The following is a 25,138-nucleotide window of genomic DNA, read 5'->3' on the forward strand; positions in this document are numbered from 1 at the left end:
GAGGGCTGCACAGGAGGTGCTGTGCCGAGACAGAGGTTTTCAGCCTTCCATATATCAGGGACTTCATGGCCTGCACACCCAGAAAAAATCACCAGCATCGGGACTGGCCGCCCCCAGAAGCTGCCACCGTCGCGCCCCGGTGAGGGACGGGGAGCAGGCGCCGGTTTGCTTCCTGCCAAAGCCGGTCCCAGGCGACTGGAGCAATTTTACAGATGAAAAGAAAGCTGCGAAACCTCTCGTGGGTCACGGGCAGCAGAGCAAGCTAGCTGCATTACAGCTATTTATGCTTCGGGGCTGCCACAGATTTATGTCTTTGTCACTATATATTGTAAAAAAAAATAATAAATAAATAAATAAAAAAGGAAAGCCGCTTGTCCCCTTCTGAAGTTACAAAGTCAGAAGATCGCTGACTCAAGCACTGAAAGTCCCCGAACAGCCGCTGCTCGTGCAGATTTAGAATCAACCCTAGCCAACCAAAGAGAATAATTATTTCTCTGCTCCGCTGTGCTATTTAAAGTCTGATGAAGTACAAAGACGCTGAATTATGCGCAGAAGAGTTATGCTCACGCGCCGCAAGGTAGCAGCCCCCGATGATAAATAGGCTGGAGGTAAGGTAAGCGCTCCTGCGCCCGGCCCTGCTCTCCCCAAGGACTTCGGCTGGGTGGTGCAGAAAGCAAAGCCCAGACGGGGCAGGGCCCTGACCCTGCTCCTGGCGTCCCCTCGCTGCCGGGGACGTGGGACGTGGGCAGGCAGCGTGGCTGCGGTGACAAGTGTAGGACTGGCCTCAGCACGAGGATGCTCGAATCTGGCCCCCTGAAGGCTTTTAGCACCAGGAATAGCCCTGCCCTTGCACATCCCTGCAGCACGGGGATGGATCCTTGCACCTCTGGAGCTGCAGGTTCATGCCGGAGAGCTGGGCTGCTCCTGTCCCTGCTTTAACCTCTGGTGACAAGTCAGGACGCCGGTGAGAAGTGCTCTCGATGCCTTCACCCTCCCCAGGCCTCAGCCCCAGAGCCGTTTCTCACATCAGTATTACAAGTATGATCCCTCTGTCTGGGTCAGCACAGCTGGAGAGTCCCTCTTACCGATGTGCAAACCAGACAAACCCAACCGCAGCGGTGCAGGGGCATCGGCGTGGCCGCGCACGAGCACTCAGAGCCCACGGGGCTCAGCACCTTGGCACCAGCCCTGACACGCACCCAGCACAGCATCCTGCCCTCCAAACCCCCTGAGCCTCTCGGAAAAGTACCTGGGCTTGCAAAACCAAGCACAGGATGCGGCCCACGAAGTTTTGCACAGCCCGGCCGCCTGGCTGGGGGACGTTTCTCTCCCAAACCCCTTCATCTGCCCCCAAAAAGCCAGGCACTGGGCACGGGGCGGGTGCAGCCGATGGCAGCACAATGCACAGCAAATATAAAATGTTTCAAGGAAGGGGTTTGCTCAAAGCTCGACCACTGCCACATTCCCAAGAGCCCTTTGAGAAGTGCCCAAAAATGCCCGGGGGTGGCACTATTACAAAAAGAACACTCAAATCCGCCCCCTACCACCACTTTTTTTTTTTTTGGTCCTACAGTATTTTATGGATCATTGTCGGTTTTCCCATCTTCTCATAATTTATAAAAATGGCCTGCTTGCTATACTTGGCTTCACCTCAAGTTCAGTAAATCGAGGTATTTAATTAAACACAGCAATTTACCGGCTCTCAGCCCAACTCATAAGAAACTCACGCATCATTTGAGCAGCATTTTCATATACTTTACTTGGAAAAAGTGCAGAGCCAACTTTAACGGAACAAAATACATTTTTCTGGCAAAGCACAAAACCACTTTTCCTCCCTCACAAGCACGTTGCTGCCTCCCCATTAGCTGCCCGGGGGCTACCTGATACGGCCGGGAGAACCGCGGAGCGCAGCTGCAGCGAAGGCAGCAGCAGGTTCTCCATGCACAGGAGCAAAAACGTCACCAGAGCAGCCATCAGCAAGCACTGCACCTCCTGTGCATGTCCGCAGCAGCATGAAGAAGCCCTGCACCACAGCCTTATCCCGGATCGCTCAACAAGAATAAAAATGTTCTGTGGCACACCAACAGAAGCCTTTGGAAGAGTCCAGGTTATGAAGTTTTGCAGGAATACATCTCCTTTACTCTAATAGCAGAGTCTGGTAACGCAGCTAACACCTGCACCCGGGCTGGCCACCCAAAAATGAAAGGCAAGGAAGGTTTCAGGGTGCTGTGTGATGGGACAGACCCGGGAACCACCCGAAATGCCCTCCTGCCCGGGGATGCAGGCTTAAAGCAGCACCCAGCAGGGATGCAGCTTGGGCCAGCCTGGCTCAGCTGAAGGTAAATCAGCTGTGATCTGCAGAAAGGCACCAGGAACATCCAAACATGCAAAGAGCTCTCGCTCCCTGTCCACTGGGATGGTCCCGGGGACCGTATTTGAGTCACATGAAGAGCATCTGCTGGAGATTACACACTGCTTGGCTCTTCCAGCCTCAGGACAGAAGCTGCATTAAGAACAGGACTTGGTTTTCTTCCAGCTTTTTTAGGTTCCCAGGACCATGCTGCCTCGTGCACAGCTCGAGTCTGGGGCAACGTCCAAACAGCAACCTGCCCAGCCTCAGCAGCACGGGCTCAGGGCCTGAACAAAACTGAAATGAAAAGAAGAAAAATGTGCGAGCGACAAACATTCCAGTTTCTACCTCTTGCTTTGAACAACAATGAAGCCATTTTATAAATAAACTCATTAACAACTGCTGTACAGAACCTGTCCAAACGCCTCGTGTTTCTGCATTAGCAGCTGCCGACTCTCAGACGGCTTCATCAGCAGTGCAAGGGATCTGCAATGTGGAAAGATACCACGAGACATCACGGAAACGAAGAGAGGGGATTAAAGCTTGGATCTGGCTTTAAAATCCCGGCTCGGATCTGTATAAATAAATAAATAAATAAAAGACAAAACATGTCTAGCATTTTTTTTTAACTCTTTCTCTCACGGAGACAAAAGAGCACGATGCGTCGTGGTCGCCAGCCCAGGGAGAGCTGGTGGAGCCCAGCTCTGCGCCGCGAGAGCCGTGGCTTTGTGCTGCCCCTGCCCCAGCGCCGCTCCCTGCTGCACGGGGCCCGACGGAGAGACGGAGCCAGCACAGGGCTGCTCGCTTCTCGATCAAAGAGCTGCGCGTTTCGAACGAGGGACCCGAGCAATAACACAACAACAACATGTGCAACTACTTAGAAGTCAATTAATATCAGAGGAAGGACCCTTGTTGAATCCAGCAGAAAGAATGATGGCTACATTTCCGGAATAATGGCTGAAATTTGCCATTGTGTGTCATCAGGAATCATTTAAAATAGTTTTGATCTAAGCTCTTTCTGTCAGGGCCCTAATGAATTAACAGATGACAGATTTCCGTAATGAGAGCCTATGTTTTAAAGACAAGGCTACATTGTTTTTGCTGTACTACTCATATAATTTGGGATGTTTAAAAATAATTACGGCGCAAGATTAATACCTTACAAGTTTGCAGATACTTCTCACACGCGGCGGAAGGCCGAGCCTTCCTTTTGCACAGGTTCAGCGACGTGGCTGGGAACGGGGGCAGCACCCCTACACCCCTACCAGCGTCGTTACACCCTGAATGACAAAATCCGCAGCAATAGCCAGAAAAAAGGAACTCGCTGTCCCACGTCCCCAGGAGGGGGGGGGGTGGGCCTTCACCCTAAGAGCCCCGCAGCCCCTTTGAAAGCCCGCAGGCCGCGCCAGGGCTGGATGCAAGAGGCAACGAGCGGAGCAGCCGTGTCCTCGGGCCTGAGCCGCGGTGCTCGGACTCATTACCGTGGTGCTGGATCACATTTTTCTGCTGTGCAAAGGGACCACAAAGGCATATTATATTCAATGTTAAGTAAACAAACTTTTGAAACTGCCTTTTATTGATTCCATACGGCCATCTGGTTTGAAGGAAAAGGCTCCCTCCCTCTTCCCCCTCCCTGTGAAAATATTCGAAGGTTAGGGACTGGCAGCGGCTCAGCATGGCTGAAAACCACCTAGTTTCCTTTGCGGTTAACAACACAGGAAAACGTCTAACTTTCAGATAAATGTTGGAGGCTTATTTGGTTCACCCATCTGGTAGCCAGCCTGTTCTGCGAAAATTAAAGATATACATATGCAAATATTCACAGTCTGCTTCCAAGATCTAAAGAATTTTTATGATGTAACCACAAAAAGAGGTTATTTAATGTTGACAATATGTAGCAGAGCAAAGCACTATAATGCTGCATATGGTAATGTAACTTATGAAAATGAAGCCGCAGTGCCCTTACAGAGTAATGAAAAGCAGATTTCACCTTGAAGACTATTTGAGCTGTTTAGCTTGTAATGACTTGAAAAAAAAAAACCAAAAACATTGGTGTGAAAATACAACTTGCCACACAGCCGCACGAGCCCCAGGCTGAGCGTGGCAGCGTCTCGCTGGGGGCTTTCTCTGCCGAGCAGCCTCAGCCCCAGCAGGCACAACGCGGGTCCCTGCTCCCTGGCCATGGCACAGGACAAGCCACCCGTCACCGCCACGGTCCCTGCGGGTCCCCGCTCCCACCTGCGGGGCTGGCGGTGTTGGTGGGACTGGCCGTGCCAGGCAGGAGCTGGGCTCGGTGTTGCTGGTGCCGATAAACCCTCCGGCTGCGGCTGGGCTGAGCTCCCATTTTGCACCACCGGCTGCCGCAGCTGGTTGCCGAACATCCGATGGGAGCTGCCCGTGGAGGGCACCGGACTTCTCCCAGTACCCAAGGACACCCCGCAGCACCTTGAGGGGCTCCAACCCCATGGGGCAGAGCCGGTGTGAGCCACACATCACCTTCCCCATCATCTCATGGGGCTCATTGCATCCCCAAGGCATCGGCAGGTCCCCAGATACCATCTTGTAGCCTTGCTGCGAGCTGCCAGCGCTGGGCACACACCTCCAGGGACCAGCATCCTCCCATCTGACAGGGACACCAGGGCCACATCCCACGAGTGAATATCCCACAGGGTTCATCCCCAACCGAGCTGCGAGGCTGCTCCCAGCCAGCTGCACGGCCCCCGTGCTGTTTTCCGTGGAGCGAAGACTTATTGCTCCTGCTAAAATTAATTATGTCCTCTTTCTGTAACAAGCACCTTTGTATATTATGCGAGCTCTTTGCCTGTCATCAGCGGCCTCAGAGAAAGATAAAGATGTTTGAATTAACAAAATATTGCTGTGATCTTCTCTCTGACAGTATAGAAGCAATAATATTTAGTGAGTAACTGAGTTTCCTTTAATAATTTAGTAGACTTTAAAAACCTTGATCATCCAGCTGACTCTGAGAACAAAATAGGCAAGCTTTGTGCATCCTAAGCTGAGATAAAAATGCGAGCAGACTCCATAAGAGAAAAAAAAAAAAAAAGTTTAAAATTATATTTAAAAAAGCTAATTAAAAGCCCAGCCCACATGAAAGAAAGAGGCCAGGGAAGCTGCTCTTTAAAGCAACCAAAGCCACAGGTTTCCAAGTCTCTGTTTCTCCCTCTGGGCCAGCTGCCCTCTCCGTGGGCGCGCAGGCATGGCGCGCTGCGGGGGGACTCGGCTGGGTGGCAGCAGAAAAGTGGTTTTCAGAGGGACCGAGGCAGACGGGAGGGACCGGGTGGTGACACAGCAGTGCCCGGAGCTGCCTCCTGTGCGCTTGGGCAGGGAATCACCAGCCGGCTGCAGGCAGCACGGAGCAGTGCACGACGCCTCCTCCCGCGGGGCACCAGGGGCTGGCAGAGGCAAGGATGCTTCGCAGGGAAGGTCGCCCCTAACTAAAACCCATGCCTGAGGTTGCTGCCCAAAAACGTCTGCCACAGCCCTTCCTGTGGGCTCTGCTGTCACTAGCTGTCACCTGCTTTTCCTGCTCCCTTGTCCTCATCTTGAAGACCGCAGCCACAAGCCCTCCAGCAGCAGGACAGTCGGGTCCTTGGTACTGACCGTGTTGTTACAGAGCAGTCGTGTGTGCAGGAGGAGAGAGGAGAAGCTCTCCAGTGCTGCAAGCCCCACGCCTGGAGCTGGTCGGGCCCGGAGCAGCAGCAGCGGTGGGGCAGAGCAGGGAGGCTGGCGCGGAGCAGGAGGCACCCCAGGAGGGCTCTGCTCAGCCCCACAGCGCCCCGGGGCCAGGCACGAGCCTGCGGGTCCCAGCACCCCGCAACCGGCAGCGGACAGATTTTCTTAATTTGGGTTGTTGTCACGAAGAGGCTGGGCTTCTCCTGGGAGCCCGCGGTCATCGGGGCAAATGATTTGACGTTTTCGAGCGTCACCGTTGGATGCTACGTTGGATGCTATGAGTATTCCCAGCTCAAGTTCAGTGAAGCACACGGGCTTGGAAAGCTCCTTCGCAGGGAAAGAACTGTCAGGGAGCCTTGTGGAGGGAAGTCTGGAAGAAACAAGAAAGGGAAGAAACCTCAGCTTCTCTGACAGGGCCAGAACCATTAAAGGAGCACTTAGAGCCCTTAACATAAAAATGCATCAAAGAGGAAAACCAGATGAGAACAGATTCATTTGCCTTGGAGAAATCCTGGCTCTCTGATATGCTGCCTTCCTCGCACTCCGCTCGCAGTGGATTGAAATGCCTTCGGGCAGGAGAGCTGTTTTGTCTAACACACGTATTTGCAGAGGGCATTTTAAAGAGAAGCCTCTCCAGAGAGGCTCCAGCGGCCCACAATAGCTGCTTCCCACTTCATTGTTATGCAGAGCAAAAAGCCCCCAAATCCACAATAATGAAAACTAGATTCCCCTTTAGATAAACACGTTATATCAATGACAAAAAGATGAACCAAAGCTACATCAATGCTCGGAGCATCAAAGAGCTCGAAATCAGGCTTCAGACCTGCTACCGATGCCATCCGCTGCCTGCTGCTGCCTGGCGGGCTGCAGGAGCACCAGACCTGCTCCGACGTCCCCAGGACCCCTCACCAAACCCCCGGTGGCTCTCACCCTTGCAATGCCACGGGGGTTAGGGGGCTGCACAGCCCTACTGAGTGCATAGGAGGTTGCACCCATCGGTGATGCCAAACCTGGTGAGGATGGCGAGGCATTTGGGAGCACGTGAGCGCAGCCAGAGCATCCAGACCCTGTGAGCACCAGCTCGTGCCGAGCCCTGCCTGCTCCCACCGTGCTCACCCCTACCAAACACCCCAGGGACACGCAGGGGGTGACGCCAGCGAGGGGAGCAGCACAGACCCACCTCCACCACCGCAGCCGGCTCAGCACCAGCCCCATACCTCCCACACGTGCCTCTTCCAGCCCTGCGACAGCCCCCAAGGAAGCCCTGCCTTGTGCAGTTTTTCTGCAGAAACCTGGCACCGAGGAGGAGGCCACGTGAAGTGCACTCGTGCAAGCCCCTGCGTGCCCCTAACCCAGAGGTAACGCGTGTTCAGCCCTCCGACTTTAAAACCCACCTCTGTTTATTCCCCTCCATAAAAGTATGCGGCCGAGGGAGCGCTGACACACTGCAACATCTGGGACTCATCTCAGCCCCTTTGTTGAGCAGTGAGTCAACAGAAGGTGTGATGAGAGCCAGATGTTCGGCTCTAGCCATACATCATAAGTGGAGTGGATTACAATAAGGGGACAAATAAAGAGGAAGGCCTGTGAGAATATGTGGAGCCCCTGGAGGCCTTTAAAACTGATTTTAAAAACCCATTTCCCTGGATTCAGAGGGAATTTTATAGAGTAGAACCAGCATAACGCGGGCTGTTTGTTGCCAGGCCAGGCGACACGGAGCCGGGGCTTCAGGCAGGAATAAACCCCCGGTTTCCTGCAGCGGGTAACGTTCGCCAGGACCCAGACTGGTGGGAGCAGGCTCCAGGTGCTGCGCCCACGGCCAGCACACACCTCCAGGGGGGCTGGGGTGCTGCTGGACCCCGGAGGATGGATGGCAGCAGGGCCAGGATTTACCCACTTGCAGGCAACAAGGGGGATGGCGACCAGCAAGGCATCTCCTCATATCTCCTTTTTCACAGCAGATTTTAGGCAGGATGAATCACTCTCGCCACCAGAAACCCATGGGGTGCCCAAAGCTAATCTTAACCCTAACCCTAAACCAAATCCTAAATCTAACCCGAACCCTAACCCTAACCCAAACCCAAAATCTAACCCTAACCCTAACCCAAGGGCAGCCGCCGGGCTCGGTCCCATTTCCCGAAGCCCCCCTGCCACAGATCAGCCCTCGTGCCGGGGGTGGTGGTGCTCACACCGCCCGGGTTCCTGCACAGCCCTGCTCCGGCTCCGCCAGAGCACTTTGCGCCCTCCCCGTGCCACCGAGAACTGCGTGCAGGAGGAAATAAAATTAAGCCTATTTTTAAATGGAACAAAAATTGCAGGATTATGGGAAACCGCAGACCAGACCCATCACTTAGAGGTCACCAGCAGTCGCAGTCTCCAGCACAGGAGGGAGCTGGGGGCAAGTAGTCCCTTGTCATCAAGGTAATTAGAAAAGCCCTGGTAGTGCGTGGGCACTCCTGCCTGGCACGGCCTCGGAGGGGCCGCAGCAGGGCCGAGGTGCCCGAGGTGCCCACGCCTTCGTACCCGGCGTGCCTCTCCTCCCTTCTTACTGCAGCCCTTCAGACAAGCTCAGACAGGCCACAAAAGCAGTCTCGGCCTTTGAATGTCCTAGGAGTGCCTGCAATTCCAGCCGCTAGCGTCTTTCAGAAGCTAATGCGATGTTTTCCTGCGTGATTCCCATGTGCCTGAAACCTTGCGGTTCACAGGTAGAGTTTAAGGGTTAAAGAGTTTAATTTAGGCAAAGCAACTCCTTAGAGCCATGGGGTGAAAAAGCAAATGCGGGTGCTGCTTCGGCAACACGAGCAGGACCCAGGGTGATGGGAGAGGATGGGGGCCCGAATGGTGGAGCTGTGGGGCCACCGCCTTGCCCCCTGCTCCAGCAGCCCGGGTCCTCTCCCCAAAGCCATGCAGGCTGGCACTGTCCCACGCTGTCTCTTGGGCACCTTTGATGCAAAGGCTGCACCCTGGCAGGCAGAGGTTCACCCACATCACCTCGCCGTGGCCTCGTGAGCCTCCAAGGGGCTGCAGGACGCCCCTCAGCCCCACTGCCCCCATGCGCCTCATCCTCCCCTTCCCCAAGGCAGGCAAACAAACGCATTTAAGGAGACAAATGGGATTTTGTTTACAGCTCGAATCCACTCTTTCCTGTGCCTCATCCAAGAGATAATTTCAAATGGAATAGAACATCACCCCGGGATGATGTTTTCCTGTTGCTACACGAAAGCTGAGGCTAAATCAAAACATTTATCGGAAGTAGACGCTGCAGCAAAAGTGGGATGTTCTTGTGAAAACCAGGAGACGTCTGTTCGGTGACAGCCTCCTGTTCCAAGGGCTTTCTTCCGACTCCGCCAGACTGCGTAAACAACAGCGGAGCAGCACGTTAAAGCATCGCAGGTTTTGTTTTGTCTCTGCGCCGAACGGTTGCTCAACGCACCAGGGTTGAAAAACTGCATCCCCTCGTGCCGCGGCGCCCCTGGATCGATGATTCCTCCCTGTGCCCCCTGCAGCCCCAGCCCAGTTGCTCGCCAAGCGCCCCACAAAGCCCAGCAGCCCTCCGAAGTCCCCCGTGGGGCTCAGGAGACGCTCGTCCCTCTGGTGGGGGTTTGCTCTGGATGCTGAGCACCTCCAGCCCTGTGAGCACCCACGTGGGCACCCTGAGACCCAGAGCCCAGTACCCACGTTGCAGCTCAGGGAGACGAGCTGATCAGAGCCTTTACCAGGAAAAAAAAAAAAAAAAGAGAGACAAATCAAAGCCCTGCAACATGAGGCAGAACTTGGAGATTTGAACTCAGAGGTCAGGGGCTGGTTCGTAAGTTAAACCCAAAGCAGCGCTCCGGGGGTCATCGGAAAGCTTTGCTTGGCTCCTGGTGGTGTTCGCGGTGCTCACAGGGGGCTGTTGGGGAAAAGGGCAGCTTGCTGCTGAAGAGCAAAGCGAATCACTTGACGGAGCTGCGCTGCTGGCTACACAACCCACTGCTCGCAGGCACTGCTCTGCTTTTCCCCACGTGGCCCCCACGCGAGGCAGGGAGCACACAGGACTGCTGGTGCCATGCCGAGCCGTGCCAGGCTGTGCCGAGCCATGCCTGGGTCGTGGTGCGAGGTGCCCCTTTGCTCCCACCCCCTTTTGGCCTGTCCCCAGTTCCTGACCTCACTGCCCCACACCCCAATAAAGCCCCAACCCCTCCACTTCTCCCCAGTCCCCCACGGTTCTGCCGGAGGTGGCACCCTGGTACGCTCCGTGGTGTGATCAGGCTGGGAGGCACCGAGCCACCCAAGTTCTGGGTGACTCCTAAACTGGCCAGCAGGGCATTGCTACGTTCACCGCCCCATTTAATTCGGATTTCCTGACCAGCAGCAGCTCTGCTGCACCCCGTGCATCATTAACGATCGCTCCAGCTAATGAGGGATCCCACCCTAATAAGGGACACGGCTGTTTCGAGCCTGTTGGGACGCCACAGGGAGCTCCCCTGAGCTTGGTACAAGCAAAGCATTAAATAATCCTCTGTGATGGGACGCTGGAGAGGAGCCTTTGGGTGCCAAAGCACTGGGTTCCCGTAGCAGCACCACGCAGTGCCTCGTTAGGTCCGGATGCGTGCACCCAGACCAAGTCCTGGTTGCCTGGGGAATGCAATGCATCTCCTGCCCGCGTGCACGGATGGATTTCATCCACACGCCGGGGCCGCAGGGCGCCTGTGCACGGCCGGGGTGCAAGGGGAGAGCCGAAATCCCCGCAGAGAACATGGGGTGACCCCGGCACCGGGACGGAAAAAATAAGGGAAGAGCAAAACGAACTTTGGGCACCAGCAGCCAGGTGCCGAATGCCGAGAGCTGCCCGCACCGCCGCCCATCACAGCCGCCGAGTGGCTGACGCTGGTTTATTTTTAATACTTAATGAGATAAAAGGTTGGAATTGCTTTTAAGCCTTAAATTGCCTTAGCCCTTTTTATCTTTAAAAACACAACAAGCAATTTCGGAGGGTATTTTTTTTTTTTTTTAAAGTTTGTTATAATGATTCCTGGTAGCTATTATGCTGGAAATAAGGCTCTTTCAAAGACTGTTGGGATACATTAAATGTTTCATTTTTCAGTCTCCATTTCTTTTGTTTTTGATCTCCATTCAGATTGATTAAAGACACTGACTGCTCAATTTTGATTAAATCCTAAATCATAACTGGCTTACAAAACAACTGTGAAAGCTGACATTTATGAAGTTCAGTAAACTAGTTGTAAGAACAGGAGTGCGAGATGGAAAAAAATAATAAAATTCCTTTCCAAACAAACATCGGTTGACAGCAAACAGATGGTTAGAGGCTCTTACTTGTAAACTGGAAAAATTAAGATTTGGCAGGTTCTGTTAAAAAATAGTTACAAAACATCTTAAAGTTTTCCCCTTCATATCCTGGTGTTGCTCTGGGCATCGTTTCAATATTTTCATAGGCTACTGCACGGAAAAGGTTCTGAATACATGAAAGCAGCTGGCATAAAAGGGCTCAGAAATACTAGTTAAGATTTATAGGAAGCGAGGTTGCCAGCATCCCAAAGATGCAGTATTTAAAACCCAGCTCCTCAGCCCACCAATAAATCACTGTAACTTAGCAGCCTGGCTCCAGTTTCATCTCCAAAGGTGCAAGAAAAGTGGGCAAAATGTAACCTTGGTAGATTTTTCCATATTTGTTGACTTACCCCGTGATAATGTTAAGCTAATGTTTTCGGGCTTAAGCAGAGCCACGTAAAATTAAAAGTCCCCAGCGCAGGTTCCCCGGCCGGAGGGGGGGTTCCAGCCGGAGACCTGCTGCTCGCAGGCGAGTTTCCTCCTCCTCCTCGGAGCCGCGAGGCACAAAAGGTCCAGGGGACGCCTCCATCATTTGCTGGCGTGAATTAAACCTGCTTGTGACTGCGGCTGCTGCTACAGCCCCCACGGCCCAAACCCCCTGGGCTGAGCCCCCCCCCAGACCCCATCACCCGGGGGGGACAGCCGGGTGGCCACGCGTGGTCCTGGATTTCTTCCCCCCCCACACACCCCCCGGCTGCAGGGGCTGCCCCCACGCTGCCCCAACCAGCGGGCAGCGGCCGATTTTCCAGCGCCAACAACTGAACCGCTCTGTGCTCGGAGGAGAGTCAATGGGGCCTTGTCTGCAACCTGAATTACTGGCCTGCAAACAATCATTTCGGAGTCGGCATCCGCGGCCAGTTCCTCTCCTTTTCTCCCTCCTCCCCGCCTCCCGCGCTGAAGCAACCACCGAAACCATTTGCAAACTGTTTGCGATCGCTCTGGGCAAAACTCAGGAGGTTTCGGCGGCTCCCTGCGAGCTGCTGGGGAGCCAGAGCCCCTCGGCTGGCGTGTTCCAGCGCACACGGAGCGAAAACGTACGTGCAGGCTGAAAACAATTTTAATTTCAAGATCAAAGCGAGCTGCAGGAAGGAGGCAGGGAGGCGGCCGGGAGGCAGCGGGTCCCGCCGTGTCTCTCCTCCCTAGCGCAAGGAGAGCTGTGCTGCTGCAAGCAACGAGACCCCAAGGCTGAGGCATTAATTCGGGCTGTGTCTGAGATCTGCCGTGGGTCTGAGAGCCTCCCTGAAGTTCCAGCAGCAGACGTGCCAGCCCTGCTGTTGGAGCCGGTGGGTGCTGCGTCACCAAAACCCCCAGCAGAGCCAGCGAGGGAGCGCGTTCACCCAAAATCGGGGCCAGAAATCACCCCTGGCACAGCTTACCTCCTACTGAGCCTACAGGGCACCGGGGACATGTGTCGGTCACCTAGCAGATGTGCCATTCCTCTTTTTCTCCCCACCAATGCAATGGCCCAACCAAGCGTCCCCAGGATGCCCGTGTGAAGCTTCTGCCAGAGAAATCGTCGCGTTTCTCCATTTCTGTAGGAGCAAAAATCCCTGGAGAGCCGGGGCTTCGCTGCCTCTGCTTCCTTCCCAGGCAAAGCATGCTGTAGAGAGATGCAGAAACACGTTACAGAGAGAGGAAAACATGCAGGCAAACATTTTTGAACCTCACAGCAAAGCTTTGATCCTCGTTTCATCTCTGGGTCAAGCCTCCCTTTGGCGGAACCTGGTTTATCATTCTTACATCTAAATCCCTGGAAAAGAAACCCCCATCTCATGAGACATCAAAAACTGTGCTCAACAGAGTGCTAAAAATAATCTCCTCCAGGGAGCAATCCTGTTCTACCCTGGAGGGGAACGGAAAGATGAGTTAATAGGTCTTTTCCATCTCTGGTTCCTGTAATTCTGCAAAAAAACAAGGCTGACTCTTCTGTTTACTTTTCGGAATATGCAAAACTCCCCTCGCATCAGCTCCGTGGGTCTCTGTCCCAGCCTCAGACCAGAAATACCGACTGCCTTGCTGCATTCCAGCTTTGCAAGCGCCTCGGAGGTGTCTGCTTTTTTTAATCTTCCTCTTTCCCTACTACAGCTTTTTCCTTTCTCTCCCTGCTCCTTTGAATGAACGCTCACACCAAGCGCTGGCTGCTTCCAGGGGACTGCTCTGAGCTGCCAGCTTTCCTCCCCGTGAAGAATCCCCTTCCCTGTGTGCTGAGCAGAGATAATAAATCAGGTGAGCAGGAACGCTGCCGTCCCCCTGGCCGGCACAGCAAGCGGCTCTGGGTGACTCCATGCACCAAAGGGGAAAAAGACCAAGAGATTTATTCCGCAGCTGCCTGTCCACGTTGCAGACACACTCCGTGGCACTGGCTGCACTTGAGCTGGCAGATGGGAAATGGGCTGATTTTCCTTAAAAAAAAAAAAAAAGAAAAAAAGAAAAAGGCAAAACAGCAAACCCAACAAATGTCAAGTGCATTTATAACCGTGCCTCCAACCCTGCTGGCTGCACGGGAGCTGAAGGCTTCTCCCTGGAGCCACGGCCACCGGCTCGGCCAGGGCTTGCCTGCAGGGGCTCGGGTTTGAGCACGGCCACAGCTGGCCCCGTGCTCACCCGCACCGCGCCGTGATGTTTGTGCAGCCCTGGAGCTTGCTGGCCGCATCCTGCCACGTCCAGGCCGTGCACAGTGTGGCCGGATCATCACCAGCCTGCAGCCAGGCAGCCACCTGGGCCAGCCTTGTCCAAGCTGCAGCATTACCAGTGCCCCTCAGCCTGCTTCCCCATCCACATTCCCACCAGTTGTTTGCTGCATTTTGCTTTGGTTTTTAATTTTATTTATTTTATTTTATTTTATTTTATTTTATTTTATTTTATTTTATTTTATTTTATTTTATTTTATTTTATTTTATTTTATTTTATTTTATTTTATTTTATTTTATTATTTTATTTTATTTCATTTCATTTCATTTCATTTCATTTCATTTCATTTCATTTCATTTCATTTTATTTTATGCCATCCTGGTTCAGCTGCCTGCACCCTGCTACCCCAAGGAAACAAGGCCGCTGCTTCCAAGCCCCGACCCTCGCTGCTCATTTGTCTCAGCCCTCCACGAGCACATCCACTGGACCGAAGTGGCAGCAGATGCTCAGTGCCCCGCGGATAAATGCCCATCCAGTTGACCAGACCGACGGTGATGGCGCAGCGCTGACAGCCCAGCAGGTTGCCCAGAAGTCCCTAACAGCCTGGAGCGATGCAACACGAGCCGCGGCGCTGCCCTGTCTATAGAATTTATCCTCAAAACGCCACCGTTACCCAGTGCTTAATTAATCTACAGAAATACAGCTGGGTTGCCCTGAAGGAACTTATCACAGATATTAAAATGATATCGCAGAAATTCTGGGGCTTTTCAAAGGGTACTTTAAAACATGGGACCGAACCCAGAGTAGAGAAATTGAGGTTCCTGCAGGGGAACGGCCCTGAGATGCGCCGGAGGCTGAGCTGGGGCTGGGGGCACGAAGCTGCTCACCTCCAGCCAGGGACGTGCGCTGGGTCTGCATTGTCTGAAAGTCTCCTGTCGCCCGATGGTAAGGACTGTTGAGTTTCGAGGCGAGGAAACAAAACCAAGCCCCAGGCTCACCCTCCGCTACAATCCAATTATCCGTCCAAGAGCAGAAAATCACAGATGGTTTTGCATGGATTTTCTGAAGGAGTGCTACTCCAAAGGCTGTTATCTGGGGAACCATAACAAAATGTACACGGGCACTTATAACTGCAGCATCTGGAAGGAAAGGGATAAAAATCTACTTATGTGCACCGGCAGACTTTCCAAGAGCAGAGTGCTTCTACAATTCATCGCCTGAATAGGAAGCAGAGCGAGGATCAGCCGAGTCAATGAGCACGAGCCACTGGGAGTCAGCCTTATCCACCACATCCAGGCTGGAGCTGAAAGTGAGAGCAAAAACCTTCCAGGCCCTGGGATTCGAGTGCTGCGCAAATTCAAACCCTCTGTGCGTATGTGGGGCAGCGGTGATTTGCAGCCTCGGATGCCGGAGGGGAGTTTGGGAACAGCTGTAGAGCAACAGCGAGGATGTAATCACAGAGGATGCTGGAGGGAGGGAGGCGGGGAGGGAGGGAGGGAGCGAGCCACCGGTAGGAATCTTTGTACTTGGGATTCCTCTGGCGGGCATAATGGAAAGGGGACCGGGCTTAAAGGAAGCAGAACAAAGGACAAAAGTAAAGTAAAGGCTTGGCAGAAGGGAGGACTTCAGAAGGCTGCAATATTGAAGGGGTTTTTTTAAAGGAGGCATTTGAAAAGAAAGCTGCCTGCACTTCAAAATCCGACGTATCGCTCTGCTTCTCGCGTGCTTCAGCTCGAGAAGGACCGACAGCAGGCAGAGGGGAACAAAGAGAATTTGTAATAAGAAATCAGAACTATGGCCCAGCCGTGAGGGGCACACAAGTGGTGTGATGTCTGGCTCAGACACACGTCCCCCAGAGCTGGCAGAGCCTCAGGAACTCATTACAAAACTTCCAGGGGGATAAAAAAAAAAATCTCTTAGAAAACATTAGCATCAGGCTGAACTGGTGCACTGGCATGTTGCCCACAGAACAATTTATCTTATATATAAATAGCATAATTAACCTACATGGTATATACATTGCGTACCACTAGGATGACTTTCAGTTGGAAAACAAATAAATCTTTAAAAGTTTAAACCCTATTTACAGAATTGCCGCTCCATAAATCATTCAGATCATCAAGGCTACTTTAACGCCTTTCTGGCTTCATGCTCGCAAGGAAAAGACAGAGAGCTGCAAATAATTTGGGATTATAAATGCTCCCCATCGCACAGCAACTGTCTTTCAGCAGGTAATGAAACATATGACACGCTCCCAATCTATGACCGAAGGCTATTTCATGCTGGTTTCCTCCCAGAACACAGTTCCAGTTGTGTTCTGCTCCCACGCTGGGAAAGAGACTGGGATATCTTCGGTGTGCGTGGGAGGGGAAAAGGGGGTCTGCCCGATTCGGGGCCAAGGCTGATGTCACTTATGTAGGAGCAGCTTTAATGCACGGCCAGGTAATGCTGCTGCTCAGGCGCTGAGGACAGAGCACGGCAGCAGGATAAGGGACTGTTGTAAGCAGGTCTGAGCTCCCTCCCCATGAAACGAACCCAAACACATCGTTTTTAGCACCGCAGCGTGCCCGTCCCCCGCGCTGCTGCTCCTTGGAGTGCAGCAGCTGCAAACACCTCGCCCTTCGGTTGCGATGAGTCAAGCTTAATTAAATCCCGCTAATTTCTGTGACGTCTGGAACAAACCTCGGTCTGTCTTACAGCCAGTCTGGTAACTGGTGGTCGATTTATGGGGCATGCAGAGAGGGACGAGCAAGGGAATTCCTGCTTTAGCTCCCTTGGTCCGTGGCCACTGCAGGAACAAGGTTGGCCGAGTCGTGAATCCAGCCTGAGTCCTGCAGCTCTGGGGTCACGTTTGCCTTCGTGCCATGACCACGAGGACATCACGCTGGGGTCTGCAGACCACTGAATGCCCCAAGGGCTTCACACGGTGCAGGGAACCCATGCAGCAGGGTGTGGGGAGCCACCTCTGGGCGCAGGGTGCTGCAGGCTCCCCATGGGTGCCACCGCTTGCAGAGGGGGCCTGGGGCATCCAACCCACCCCACGGCAGCTTCCCACCCTCCATGGCCCGTGAGATGTGTCCCGCAGGAGTTATTAGCCACTTGGCCACAAAGTCCAGCATGGGGTACTTAATTAAGTTTATCAGTCACCTGGTATTTTCGTTGTCGCTTCTTTCTTTTTAAAAAAAAAACAGACAAGGCTCGCAGCTACATGGAAAGCCTCCTCCAAGCGACGCGGCCCAGCACCCCGACCCACCTCGGGCATTTCTGCAGAGTTTCTGCGGGGACCCCAGGCAGCTCTGCGTCCCCCCAGGAGGCGCAAAAAACTGCAAAAAGCCAGACGTTTCCCCGATGTGAGCACAGCCCTGCCCCATACACACAGCCGCCCATTTTCGGAGCTATTTGCAAACACCAAGGGAGCGATCCTCACCTCTCCCTCTCTATTCTTGCCTCTGTCGTAGAGGCGCACAGGGGAGGCAGAGGAAGGAGAAGCCATCCCTGAGAGCAAGGGCATCTCCTGGGCCAGGTTGTCCCCTCCGGTGGGGTTCAGCAGCTCGACCCTCCGCAAAATCAGCACCCCCTGAGCACCTTCTCCTGTCTTGCCCCTAGCGGCTGCCCAGAGGCCATTTGGTGCCTGTCTGGGGACAAAACCCCAATCTGTGCATCCACACGTGGCCACCAGCCCGGTAGGTCCCCAGCGCCAGGGACCCACGGCGAGGCTGCCTCTGCGTCGCAGCTCCCCCTGCGCAGCCGCCTCCTTTTATTTTTAGTTGATGGGATTTAGCATAAAATAGTGCTGACCTAGCTGTAATCTAAAAAATTTGCAATCGACAGCTATATCATCATGTGCCGTATTTTTGACTTGCAAATAGCTTCCACGGATAGCGAGGGTGTATTTATTAAACACAGCTAGTGTTGCATCTTTATTTAGCTCCTTCTGTTACCACACTGTATAATTCATGAAATTGCCTTATAAAGTTAGGGCGGAATTAAAACGTTGACCAGCCTGTGAACCGGCGCTGACACTTTAATTATTTTAAAAGGAAAGCTGAGAGAAACTCAAACCTGACAAATAACCTGGTGCTGGAGAGCAGGACCTGCCGCGGAGCTCCCTGCCCTTGGAGCAGGCTTAGAGGCAGCTCCGGCGCCTGGTGCCCTTCTGAATGTGGCTGCAGGCTCCGTCCTGCACCTCCAGGGGAAGTTTTTCCATCCCGGATGAGCTGTTTTCCTGCTGGGTTCTGGGAAGCCTTCTCCGAGCCCTCCTTGATGCATTGGCAGCACTTCTTGCAGGTGGCACTTTGCGTCTCCTACCGAAGCCAGGAGGTTGCAAGGGTGAGAAAACACCAGTGGAAGGGCAAGGATGCTGGCTTGGACAGCACGTGCTGTTCCCCACCAGCTGTCTTTCAGAGCAGACCCCGTCCTCAGGAGGACCTCAGCCCCATGCACAGCACCGTGAGGACAGGCGAGGAAATGCTTCGCTTTCCAGCTCGGTGCCGGAGCCTTGCTCCACGGGAGCGAAATCACGCACCAGCCTCTCCTGAACGCAGTGTTTTACAACTGCATGCTCTCTAATAAAATGTTCCCCTCAAGTTCATCTTCACGATAAAAACAGTTCCTTTCCTTGCATCTGAGTCCTTGTATGCCTTGACTCATAAATATTTCATTAGCACCTGGAGACTTTCCAGCAGAGAGCGATGTGATTTGGGTCTCCAGATTGCCGGGGCGTTGCACGGACACAGGCTGGGCGCAGTAACGCACGAGTGTTGCTGACACGGGCTGTGCTGCCTGCAGGGGGGGGCACGCCTTGCAGCAAGATGCATGCTGTGCAGCAGGATGCATGGCTTTCAGCAGGATGCGTGCTGTGCAGCAGGGTGCGCGCCTTGCAGCAGGGTGCACGCCTTGCAGCAGGATGCATGGCTTGCAGCAGGATGCATGGCTTTCAGCAGGATGCATGCTGTGCAGCAGGGTGCACGCCTTGCAGCAAGATGCATGCAATGCAGCAGGGTGCTGAGCCCGCAGTGGGTCACACGTCATGCAGCAGGGAGCATGGCCAGCACATCCTGGCCATCCTTGCAGCATGCAGCACAGGGCACGGAGCCCCAGGAAAGGCTCCTCGTTCAGCCTTGCCCAGCCTCACCTTGGTGCCGGTGCACGGCAGCCCTGACAAGTCCTGGAAAAGAAGAGAAAATGCCAGTCAGAAAACAGCAGCTTGCATCTGTGTGGGAGATGTTTTTATAACAAATAGCAAAGAAATTCATCATTCTGAACTTTAGAAAAAAAAAAAGAGTTTTCTCATCTCCAAACAAAATTTTGTTTTCAGGTGGTCTGGGGGCTGGCAGGGGCTCGGGGGGCTGCAGGGCCGACCTGCCGCTGCCTGGCCCCCAGGGGCATCTCCCCAAAGTGTCTCTGCTTCCAGATGCCACGCGCAGATGAAAACCAGATTTCACCAGAAGTGCTCGGGCCAGGACGTGCTATGCGGCCTTAAAAAAAAATAAATAAACATCAAAACAAAATTAAATACTAACACTGGCACAAAACATGACACGAAAGACTTAATGCAAAACATTCCCTCCGCTGGAAAAAAAAAACTTCTTTTCCTACAAGAAACATCAGGCAGGGTTTCTTTCAGCCAGCCACATCTCAGAGCTCTGCCTTTTTTCTTTTTCCCATTGCAACCTAGCAGAAAGCAAAGGGCAGCCACCTTCAAGGGTGATGTGTTTGAGAGAGAATAAGGCAGAAAACAGCAGAAAGGAGCCGGGGATGGCAAACCCTGGGTGCAGGAGGAGGCCCCAGCACCAGGACGGGTGAGATGTTGTGGGTGCCCATCAGGCTGAACCTCCGAGTGTTTGCCGACAAACATCCCTTGGAAAATGCCCAAATCACCTTGATTGACCCAAAATTTCCTTCTGCCCTGCCCTGCCTCCGGGTCCTGGGAATGGCCAGGAGCAGCTCTCGCCCTGCTCAGACAGAGCTCGTTATTACAGCACGGCGGAGAGATCCCCAGCCCGCTGGGGCACATACATTAAGTGGTGTGGGCTGAATAATTTACAGTGAGCCATTTACCCAGTGTTACCTCTGCTCCCACACGGAAAGGCTGCCTGCAGACTAATGCTGCTTCTTAGATTTATCAGTCATTCAAAACTGCTTCCTATGTAATTTCCGTGAATGATGCTTGGTGCGTCTGACGGTTTGCAAATAGCTCCCTGCGAGCGCCGGGCGCGTGGAGCCCGGGCCGTGTTTGCTCAGCTTGGAAGGGCCGGGTGGGTCTGGGGGAGCACCGCGGCTCCCTCACTAGGTGCCCGCAGTGCTGCAATCAACTTTTGTGCTTCGAGTCATACATCTGCTTTTTTTTTTTTTTCACGAGGGTTTGCCAGTGTTTGCTTAGAATTTATCAGTATTTCCCCAGCCAGCTTTGCCCGGTTCTCAGGTGGAGCCTGCTGTGTGCCGGGGGGGCACAGTGTGGGGGTCCCCCCGCATGCACCCGCCCCGCCCCCCCCGTGCCACCCATCCTGAGGTGGGCAGGAGGGTCCCACCTCCATCTCCGCATCGCCTCCATGCTTTTCCTAAAAATATGCGTATTGGCCAATGCTCAGAAAGGATTTCCCTGGAAAACCAAGGCGGGGGGGGGGGGGGGTGTGTTATAATATTACTTCTGGTGTTGATGTCTCCGGGCCAGGAGGGGGAAAGCGCTGCCGCCCTTCCTCTGGCCAACAAACCTCCGGGAGGTGATGCTGCCAGCACCAGCACAGGCAGCAAGAGGAGGCTCTTGCACACACGAAGCCCCGGCTGCTGTAAATAAATGATCCCCGAATGCCCCCGCGGAGGGGAAGGAGCTCTGGGGGTGTTAACATCACCCCCCACGTTACCGCTGCCCGCGCTGCTCTGCGCTCCGCTATTCGTGGCGCTCCATGCCTGTAATAACTGGTGTTTTGGCAGCTGACGCCGTGTAATCGAACCGGGGCTGTCAGGGAAATTTGTAGCTATTTGCTTCACAGGGTTTCTTCGTTCCACTCAGCAGCTGTCAGCCCGCGCCGCGTGGTTATTGATGATAGGCGCTAATCATGCAACAGATTCCCCACATAAATCAAGAGGCAGTAGAAAATAAAGTTTCTTCACACTGAGGTCATTTGCCCCCCTCCCAAGTGCCACAGAGAAGAAAAATACAACAAACTCTTACTCCTGCTATTAATAACCCTCCTCTCCCCCCCCCCCCCCCCCCCACCCCTCGTCCCCTGGGAAAAGGAGATGGTGTCAAATTTTAAATTACAGCTTTTGTTACATCAGCCGAATTGCGTGTTTATAAAACTAATTACCGGGTACGTCCTGCGTGTTGCGGGCTTGATTTGTGGACTGTCACGTGCTTGCAGAAGGGATCCTATAAAAGGCTTTTTTCTTCCCTTTTTTTTTTTTTCCCCTCCCCTGACACGCAGCAGAGGTCAAGCAGTGGATCGTGCATATTGTAAGTGACAGCTTAAAGTACCTCAAGGGTGCTAATCCTCCATGAAACCTTTTTTCCACCCTATCTGTATTGCGCTGAAAATGGAAGGCACTTCTCTCCCCTCGCGGCTGTCACTCCTCGCGAGTGCAGACCGGACAAATATAGCCCTGCTTCGGCCTCGGGGGACTCAGAGGCAGCCCCGGCACCGCTGCCCTGCTGCGGGCACTGTGACAGCCCCTGGACCCTGCCCTGGACCATCCCAAACCGCTGTCCCCAGTGCCATCGCTCGCCCCAGCGAACACGACCCAGCTCAGCTCTTGCCGTGCCCACAGTTTAGGGTGGGAAACGTGTGACCGAGCAGGAACAGGGCTGTCTGGGGACGTAGCACTCTGTCCTTGTTGGTGTTCGGCTCTCACCACGCCAGGGCAGGGGAGCAGGGGGATGAAACGCCAGGAGGGTGGCCCTTCTCTGAGCTCCCACCCAACATCTCGAGCCTGGGAAAAAGTGTTGTTGTTTTTTTTTGGCTTTTGCTCCAACCCCGTAAGCCAAGCTGCGGCACTGGGGTAGAAGCGTGTGCTAAAGCACTCCTGTCCGTGGGGAAACACAGCCCTGTGCCCGACTGTGCGGGTGCCAGTGCTGGGCACGGGGTCCTGGTGCCACCCGCCTCCGTCCCTCCGCCAGCACAGCACACGGTGACGTTGCTAACCCAGGTCTCATTTTGGGGCTGGAGCTGTAGATTTGATGATTCAGCTCAATCCTCCCCCGTCTCTGCCCGCTCGTTATTGCTGCCCAGGAGCTCAGCCTCTCGCTGCCCGTGAGCACACGGACGGCTTAATTAGCTCTTCGTTAGCTGCTGTGCCCACCTGGGCAGCCCGGCTGTCACACCACAGCCAGGACACACGGCTGGTGCTGGAGAAAAGCCTCTGGGATGGACAATGGTCTGGGAAGGGATTGTGCCTTTGGTCTGGAGACAGAGGAGGTGAGTTATCAGCCGTGTGTGCCCCTGCTCCTGACACCCCAAAGCTCCCACCAAGGTCCCAACCTGCGCCTGCTCCCCCCACAGGGGGCACGGGGATGCACGAGATGTGCCAGCAGACTGCAAGAAAACAGCTCGTCCTGTCTTGTTTTTTAATGCAGATACCAAATCACAAGCCTCAACACTCGCTAATTAGCTTCTGGATTGGCGTGTTCGTTACCAAAATGGTTAATTCGCTCGGCAGTGGCAGTGTGTCTCATACAAAAGAGGAGCCATCCTTTGAAGGCAGAGCTTTTATCCTTTTCAAACACGTCCTCAAGTTATCAACTTCAACACAACATCAAGGCCTGCTTTTGTTGGAATAATTTAACACTAATAGTTCACGAATGCTGCCACCGCTCTTGCTGCTGAGCTGTCACTGGCTGCAGCGAGACATTTGGTTCAAAGGCAGTGCCAGCACAGAATGAATTTGGACTCGTTTATTAAAAAAAATACTTGTTTTTTCCCTTTCTCTTGTCATCTGGTGGGGTTGGCAGCTCCAGTCTTGTCCATGCGTGAGCTGATGCTGCACGGATCTGCTGCAGCAGCTCAGAGAGGTGAGCGCAGGCATCGCTGTGGGGAGCTGCGCACCGCCGGGTGCCACGTCCTGGCGCAGGCAAAGGAGCCGAACTGATGAGCTGCGGACCCAGACAGAGTAACTAAAGTGTGCAAAGAGGCAAATCGATGCTGGAGTGTCCACAGAGGGAAATCGATATTGGCAAACACGAGCGCTCGTAGCTCTGTGCTCAATGATACCCTGGGGTTGTGGATGCTGGGTGCAGGGCGCATCCCCTCCTGCCGCCCCCTGCCCTGCTGCAGGTGCTCGCCCTGTGGCTCCCCAACCACTGCCTCCTTCTTCTGCCCTCCCAGCACGGTGTCACCACTCTCAGCACACAGTGACAGCGTCCTGCTCGCCCCCGTGTCACAGCCCCGTCACCGCAGATCGGCACCGAAACGTTGTCCCCGTCGCTGCCTCTGCAGCACCCCGGGTGGGACGTGCCTTGACGGCGGCCGCGTTTCCAGGCTGCATCAGATAAATGTCTGGAGTGCAGCTGGGAGAGCGTGGCAGCGAGTAAATCGACAAGATCAGGGGAAATAACGTAGGCATTTCGGATCGTGTCGCTCTTGGGGACACCCTGCCGAGCAGCCCCCAATCTCCACGGGGACAGGGCCAGGACAGAGTCCAGCCGGGGAGAGAACGTGCTGGGAAGGGACAAACCTCGCTCTCTAACACTCATTCACATGCTCACACTTTCCAAAACACCAGCAGAATAATTTTATGCCTTTCTAAGGAGATGGACACCCCAAATTTGTGACAGCCGCCGCAGCAGCAAGGACCGTGGTGCCCTGGAGCTTGCACCCCTTGGTGATGTGAACCGGGGGCTCGGGGACCGGTCATGACTTCGCAGTGGGGTCCCCACCCTGGGGACCTCCTCTGCTCCCCGAGCCCCCACGCAACCTGCTCCGTCTGGGAAAGGCCGCCGCCTCGGCACCCCGATGCGCTGAAACGCTCCCAGCGCCTTGGGCCGGTTCCAAGGTGGAACAAAAAACAGATTTCCAACCCCCCGGTGTTGTCACGAAGTGGAGCGGCGGGCCCCTCGCCAGCTCGCGGGGTGACGCGAGCAGCGCTTTGCTTTGTCATATGTTTCTCTTGGCAGCGCGGAGTCACCCGCAGCACAACAACAGTGCTGGGCCGGGTGAGTCAGAGCCGTTCCTAGGTGAGCAGTTAAATAATTCAGTGAGGCTTTATTTTCAGAATTTAATTATTTTATCATTTATTTATCGGACTAAGGAGGGCCCTCTCGCTCGGCAGGCTGTAAATCCCCGTTTCCTCCACCCTCCTCTTGCCTCTCCGTGGTCGAGCCTCGGGGCTGCCTTCACCGGCACCAGTACTCCCAGGCGCATGCGCTTCCGTGCGTTATCCAGGATGACCAAATGCCATGTGAACGGGTCTCTCCAACACATTTCTCTGAACCGTATTTTCTTCCCTTTGTTTCCATCCTTCCTCTCCCCTCAGATGCTGAGCGATTTGGAAACAAACCGCTGCGGAAGACCCAGCACCTACGAAACCAGAGCAGGAGCGGGCGGCAGGCGCCGAGGCTGCTATTTGCGAGGCGGAGCTCGTTCTTGATGTACGGTTTTGCCACCGTGTGTGTCAACAGGAGCGAACGCACACGGAGAGATCCCTGTATTTTATTTTTCCTCAAGACTGTTCTCTCCTCTGAAAAAGAGCAAAACTTTAATCATGCACACACGCCCCAGATGTCAAGCCTGCTGGCTGTGCTTGTAAGACGAGCCCCTGTTACGGGCTCTCACATCGCTCACGGTGCCACCACATTGTCTTCAGACAACGGCTGTCTACTCATAAATTATCACACCTACTTCATCCTTTTCAGGTGTAACCAGTAATTTAGCTTTTGGAAAAAAAAAAAAAAAAAACGTGGAAAGGGGAAAATCATCTCGAGCAAGAAATAACTAAAAAATGTGCAAAACAGAATGAAAATGACACTTCAGCTTTAACATCACATCATTAGCAAGATATTTTATCATGCAATTCATCTGCCTACCTACCTGCTTCCCAAACCACAATGTTCCCCTCAGAGTTCTGTTCCTCTTTTGCAATGAACCATAAATTACATGCTGACAGCTTTAATTTGTGCAAAGTATGCCTGGTTGCTTCTGG

At 53.8% G+C, this 25,138-nt stretch overlaps 1 long non-coding RNA gene across 1 annotated transcript; it reads right to left on the reverse strand.

Annotated features, from left to right (window-relative positions):
• Positions 1 to 5,510: 5,510 nt before the first annotated feature.
• LOC136791695 (uncharacterized) lies at positions 5,511 to 19,175 on the reverse strand. Its single transcript, XR_010834233.1, has 3 exons — positions 19,140 to 19,175; positions 12,751 to 12,974; positions 5,511 to 6,413 (listed from the first exon to the last, which is right to left on the reverse strand). It is a non-coding gene; the product is annotated as an uncharacterized lncRNA (long non-coding RNA).
• Between the last annotated feature and the right edge of the window lie 5,963 nt (positions 19,176 to 25,138).

The sequence above is a fragment of the Anser cygnoides genome, chromosome 11 (assembly GCF_040182565.1).
Source record: "Anser cygnoides isolate HZ-2024a breed goose chromosome 11, Taihu_goose_T2T_genome, whole genome shotgun sequence".
Classification (NCBI taxonomy): domain Eukaryota; kingdom Metazoa; phylum Chordata; class Aves; order Anseriformes; family Anatidae; genus Anser; species Anser cygnoides.